The following is a 7,257-nucleotide window of genomic DNA, read 5'->3' as shown; positions in this document are numbered from 1 at the left end:
AAACAAAAAAATCCACTTCTTATGTGTGGAATTATTTCTACCCAAATCCAGACAACAATTGTATAGCCATTTGTAGTGTATGTGAAGCCACAGTCAGTCGAGGGAGGGACCTTAACCATCTTGGAACCTCGTCTATGTTACGCCATTTAACGAGAGTTCATGGCAAAGTGTTGGGAAAAGCTGAAAGTTCTTCCCAAAAGAATACAAGCACTCCCTCATCAGCTAAGACCCTCCGCTCACCGACATACCGACGGCCACAAAATACACCCACCACACCATCCTCATCAATATCCTCAGTAGCGCTCGGAGTTAGCCCGGCATCCCACTTAAGGCTGGATGACTCCGGCACTATTATTGATTCCTCTGAAGAAAGCGTTAGTCCTGCTGCTGCTGTTGCTGCTGCTGGGGGTGAATCGTCATCCCAGAGGCAGGTGAATAAAATGAGCAGTCCTACATTTCAGCAATTAACTGTGAAACAATCCTTTGCGAGGGGAAGCAAATATGACAGCAGTCACCCAGTCGCCAAGCGAATCACAGACGCCATGGCTGCAATGTTAGTGTTAGATCTGCGTCCAATCTCCACCATAAACGCAGCTGGTTTTTCACAGTTAATTGAGGTTTTGTGTCCGCGTTACAGAATTCCATCGCGACACCATTTCTCCCGTAAAGCTATTCCACAACTATACCAAAAAGTGTGTAAAAATGTAGAGATTGCGCTGAAAAATGCCATTCTGCCCACTGTTCACTTAACCACAGATATGTGGACAAGTGGAAGTGGCCAAACCAAAGACTATATGACTGTGACAGCCCACTGGGTTGGTCATTCACCTTCACCAGCAGGAACAGCAGCAGCATGTACACCACTACGTAACATTTGTCACAGGCAGGCCACTCTTTGTATCACCGGCTTCACTAACAGGCATACGGCTGACAATTTGTTACGCAAACTGAGAGATGTGATTGATGCATGGCTTATACCACTCGGACTCTCCCCAGGGTATGTCATTTCAGATAACGCCAACAATATAGTGCGAGCATTACAGCTGGGTGATTTCCAACATATTCCCTGTTTTGCTCACACCATCAACTTGGTGGTGCAGAGCTTCCTACGAAACAACCGTGAGGTGCAGGAGATGCTTTCGGTGGCCCGTAAAATTTCAGGCCATTTCAGGCATTCAGCCACAGCATGTAGGAGATTACAGCAGCTCCAAGAGCAGTTTAACTTGCCCTGCCACCAACTTAAGCAAGAGGTGGTAACTCGGTGGAATTCCACCCTGTACATGCTTCAGAGGATGGAGGAACAGCGCAAAGCCATCCAAGCATATTGCACAAGTCATGACATTGGGAAAGGAGGGGGGATGTATTTCACTCTTGCACAGTGGGGAATCCTTTCAGTGCTGTGCAAGGTGCTGAAACCATTTGAAGTTGTGACATGTGAGGTCAGTGCAGACTCTGCTAGTTTGAGCCAAGTCATTCCTTTAATTAGACTATTGGAAAAGCAGCTTGAGAAAATGAAGGAGGAGCTGAAAGCAAGCAATTCAGCAAAGTATGTTGGCCTTGTCGATCAAGTACTTAATTCGCTTCACAATGATCCTCGAGTTATTAAGATCTTGAACTCGGATCAGTACGTTTTGGCCACTGTGCTTGATCCAAGGTTTAAAACCTACATTGAGTCTTTACTTGTAAATGAGCGAGATGTGAACTTTTGCAAGGAGCTATTGCTCAGCAAGTTGGCCGCTGAACTGGGCCTCGGCTTGACGACGTGTCCTCCTTCACTTTCTCAAGCTGTTGCTCGTAAAAAATTAAATTTCCAAAAAAGAAGCAGGGAAGACACAGGGGGCAGACGAGAACAATTTAACATCTGGGCTGGTTTGAAGGATTTTTCAAAAAAAAGTGTCACTTTGCCCATAAGTCCATCCAATATGAGTATAAACATGCAAAGGATGGTGGAGGATTACTTTCAAGAGGTAGTTGATATGGAAATGTCAGACAGTCCCTTTCCTTACTGGGAAGAAAAGCAAGCTATTTGGAAACCCATGTACAAACTTGCTTTGCAATACCTAAGCTGCCCACCCTCCAGTGTGTACTCTGAACGAGTGTTCAGCACAGCAGGGAACTTAGTCAGTGATCGCCGTAGAAGGTTACTTCCCAAAAATGTGGAGAAAATGATGTTTATAAAAATGAACTACATCTTCCACGAGGAAGGCCTTCACCATCCAAGACATGCAAGCACTGACTGTTCTCTAATGGCGGATTCAAGCGGCGATGAATTGATAGTCTGTGATGATGACGATAACACTGATGAGGGTGAGGATGAAGCTGAAGATGATGCCGATAACATCTTTTTAAAACTTTCTATGTAAGTGTAGGGTGCAATCTACCCCCAAAGAGGAAAGGGACTTGTGGCATTTCCATATCACATACCATCTTGAAAGGCTGCTGTTAGGGCAATTTATCCTTAAGGGTAGGGTGTCATAGACAGAGTGACCCTAAACTGGCTTTGTCCATTTTTCATAATATTGTACAGTCTATAATGGCTGAATTTTTTAGTATTTTATACAAGTGGAGGGGGGCCTAGAGAGACAGAAACCAAACTGGCTTTCTCCATGTCAATTAATATTGTACAGTCTATAATGGCTGAATTTTTTAGTATTTTATACAAGTGGAGGGGGGCCTAGAGAGACAGAAACCAAACTGGCTTTCTCCATGTCAATTAATATTGTACAGTCTATAATGGCTGAATTTTTTAGTATTTTATACAAGTGGAGGGGGGCCTAGAGAGACAGAAACCAAACTGGCTTTCTCCATGTCAATTAATATTGTACAGTCTATAATGGCTGAATTTTTTAGTATTTTATACAAGTGGAGGGGGGCCTAGAGAGACAGAAACCAAACTGGCTTTCTCCATGTCAATTAATATTGTACAGTCTATAATGGCTGAATTTTTGGGTATTTTATACAAGTGGAGGGGGGCCTTGAGAGACAGAAACCAAACTGGCTTTCTCCATGTCAATTAATATTGTACAGTCTATAATGGCTGAATTTTTTGGTATTTTATACAAGTGGAGGGGGGCCTTGAGAGACAGAAACCAAACTGGCTTTTTCCATTTCTTTACATATTTAACTATAAGTGTAGGGTGTAATATACATTCAAAGACGATGGCTGCATTGCCAATATGCATAGATGGAGAGGAAGACAATCTGTTTTGTGTGTAGAATAGGCCTACCAACGAAGAATTAAACTGTTTTTTGGGATGATTTATTACCTCAACAATTAGATTACTTGTCTCTAAAACAGTTGGAGCACTAAATTGGGTTAATTTAGGCCCAAAAACATGGATTTTCCCAAAAAATAGCAAAACAAAACCAAACAAAACCAAAACCAAAACCAAAACACGCAATGGAGGTTTTGCAAAACCAAAACCAAAACCAAAACACGACGGTAATCCAGATCCAAAACCGAATCCAAAACCAAAACACGGGGGTCAGTGACCATCTCTAGAATTTTCCTTATTAGCACTATACTTTGCTGATGTTATTTACTGTGATCAGTGTACACGTGATCAGTACAGCATTTTTAGTTTCACATGTTGCCCACCAAATAAATTCAGTGTAATTGAAGTTTAAGTTTTATTGGAAAAAGTAGATGTTTTCAAGGGCATATTCCACATGAAGTATGAATTGTACATTAAGCATTTTATTCCTCCTTTATGTACAATATTTTTGAGATGCCGAGAAGGATAATCATTTTAACCTGTTCCATGTATTTGTGGATAGCGTCAAATTGAATACATTTTGATGAAATGTTTTGGGCATTTTTTTCTTCCAAGCAAGCAAGTACATCTAGATTTCTGTTGAGATATATACACGCTTCAAGAGCAAGATGGCTGCTTTTGAGGAGGAACAACATTTTGTATAGATAGAGAGGTGGAATTGGAGGGAGTGAAGGCATTCCTAGCGAAGTACAGAGTAGGAGCATTGGTGTTCCTTGTTTTCAAGGAGGGTCTGATACTTCTAGCTTGGGTAGCAAGCAGGACAGTCACCCAAAATCAGTCCCACTGTGGGCCTTGATTTGTGCAAGCATACCTAGATTTTCTCTAGCAGATAATGCATCCAATGGGAGACCCATTTACACCAATGGACAACTCAAATCAATAAAACAGCTCAAAAATTGCACATTAAATTAGTATTCCCATTTAAATAATCATCCTGGGCACCAAACTCAGCCCCACATTAAATTATCAGTCCCCATATTACACCGGCATTAAATTAATAATCTCATTACACAACCTTAAATTAATAGGAAGTACAAAAAGCCCACTATTGAATTAAATAGCCCCACCATCAAATCAACTACACCCTCCAATACATTAATATTGCCTATCCAATATTAAATGACCCCACACTCACAATTACATTTATAGCCCAACACCCCACCCACAATACATTAGGAGCACTCTCTCTCCTTACACTTACCTTCTTGCATTTGGCACTGTAAGTTTCAAAGGTATTCTTCCGTCTGCTTCTCTTGAATACCACGGATCCCCTGTAACTGTTTCAACCGACAGCCAGCAATCACCTGGATTCTCCATATAGCTACCTTAGCACAATGAACAGCAGCAGATGGAAAAGCCCATTGTCTTTTATGGTGCCCAATGTGTGTGCCTTAAGCAGAGGAAAGCAGACAAACACAAAGGGACGGGGAGGAGACGACCCAAATGTTTTGCGGCTGCAGTTATTGAGGTGACTGGTCCCAGTGGATAGACTAGCATCTTCATTAGTCCTTTAGCCCATTCACAAGCTGGTGAGGGAGCAGGTTCTACATTTTAATTTTTTATGGAATTAGCTCTTAGTTGGTGATGCCCTTATAGGTTTTAGTGAGACACTGGCACCTTCAAGATGACACTCACATGTAAATCTAATATAATAGACATCTGCTTTATTTTTCAGGATGGCAGACAATTTACACTTAAACCAACAATTGACCCATAGTGCTGACATAACATAGAACAGATAGTCTACTAGATTGTCCAGGTTGTCCAGCAACGATTGCTCCATCCCCAAAATAAAAGCCTTATAAACCCAAAGCTCCTCCCCTAGCACTAGCCTGATTGACAGATAGCAAATCCATATATTTCTCCCAGTCACATTGCCACACTAGGAACAACAGTTCCCAGTTTATTTTTTTATTATTTTATAATGCAATTTTCTAGTCTTTGCTGTAATATGGGTACAATGGACCATGTTAAACTAAATTTTAGGGTCGATATAATTGTATTGTCCATACACCTGTGGCCAATTCAGTAGTAGAATTTCCCATTGATGTAATCATATCATTCACACAGACATTTGTAATGGTATATTTATCTGCCTAGAGCACTAGGAACAGAATAATTTGATCCTGGACAGATTTACAGTTTTACTAGATCATTTCTTGCAATGACCAATAGGAGTTATTTACCAAAGTGCCAAATAGTGGTCGTTTAGTAAAGTTTTTGCAAAAATGCACGTGTTTGTCCACTAAGTGCATAAACGTGAGCACAACCACTTTATACTTTGAGAAGTGTCTGCGTGCAAATACTCTGCGCAGCCATTTGTGGTACTGAAGAATTTGAATTTGGAATCAGTTGTGCACTTAGCTCAACTTACCAAATCCATCTCCAGTAGGCAAAGGCTGGTAATTGAACTCACAGTAGGTTTTCTTGTAGTCCGGCAGCCCCAGTGATGTCATGGCGCTGCCAGAAGAAGGTAGGAGCCGTGCAATATATTACTGATGCGCATGGCTGTTATCTCTGCTTTGGTGTCCCACCTTCTAAAAGGGACACCACTATCTCCACACAACGTGCTGCATTTTACAGTAAAGAAGGCAGCACACGGCCCTTTACTTTAAGCAGCACTGATTCCACCTCCAAATATGTACACTTTTTGCACATATACATTGGAGAACTTGCTATATAACAGTATTGCTGTCATACTATTCCTCATTATTTTTAGTAGAACCTATGTTTTCTTTTTTTACTAGATAAATGCTGATATAATTTTATAATGTTTTATCCAGTGCAGGACATCTATGGCCTGGTTTATCTTTGAATGCAATGTGAAAGGAACTTGAGTTTTTTTAAAAAAAATCACGTAATTTACATGCACCTGCGCCCATATTCAAATACATGCGGATGTCAAGATACATTTCCATTTGAATCTGGGTATAAGCACGCTCTGCCTAAAGGTTGCTTCCTGTTTGCAGACAAACAGAACACAATGCAGGATATATATATATATATATATATATATATATATATATATATATATATAGTCAGCCTTATTTTCATTTGCTACACTAAGTTACATGACTGGACATGTCAGGGAGTAATACACACCAGTGTAGAAGTGTAAAGTGTTTGACTTTTTACCATAGTGGTCATCTTATTTCACATGCCCATCTTAAGCACTTGTCCAGGATCCAGACAAGCTGCAACTAAAGAAACCAGCAGCCACAGGCTGTGAAAGTAAAAAGAACAGGTAGGACAGTCTGTCAAATGTTCTGATTCTAGTGGGACAATCCCGATTTTTGGTGACTGTTCTGCCCAATCTAAGGGACAGGTCAAGACTGTGTACTCTTTATATACACACTGCATTCTTTATATACTACACTATGGTGCTAGCTGTCCTTCGTGGGCTGGCCACTCCCCCTCTAGTGTCTGGTCTTGCCTCTATGATGGCTGGCCACACCCCCTCTGGTGGACCCCTAGCATTGCAGTCCATCGGTGGGCCCTTCAAGCCCCAGTCTGACACTGATAGAAGCACAAAGCATGTTTAAATCTCCTGCCCCCAACTCACTGCAGTGAATATATTAACTGACGTCACAGAGGAGGCGGGAGGTTTAAAATGGATTCACTAACAGCCGAGTCTGGCACCATAGGGTGAGATTAAACTTTCAATTTCATATCAAAATACTCTCCCTCCCGCCCTCTTAGATCTAACTCTGACCTGCGCCTTGTCTCGTCTTTGGTAACCATCTCTCACTCCTGCCTACAAGACTTCTGTGCTGCTCCCCACTTATGGAATTCTCTACCATGTCCAATCAGACTTTCCCCCTTCAAATCTTTAGACGCTTTTTGAAAACCCATCTCTTTTTTAGAGGTGACCTTATCCTCGATAACACTATTCACACTGATGCACCCTCCCAACTGTCCCAATCTTCACATTTGCTCCTCTTGTTTCAGCTGTGCCCTCTTCCCCTTAGAATGTAAGCTCTCT

The sequence above is a fragment of the Mixophyes fleayi genome, chromosome 4 (assembly GCF_038048845.1).
Source record: "Mixophyes fleayi isolate aMixFle1 chromosome 4, aMixFle1.hap1, whole genome shotgun sequence".
NCBI lineage: Eukaryota > Metazoa > Chordata > Amphibia > Anura > Limnodynastidae > Mixophyes > Mixophyes fleayi.
Note: the sequence above shows the minus strand (reverse complement) of the source record.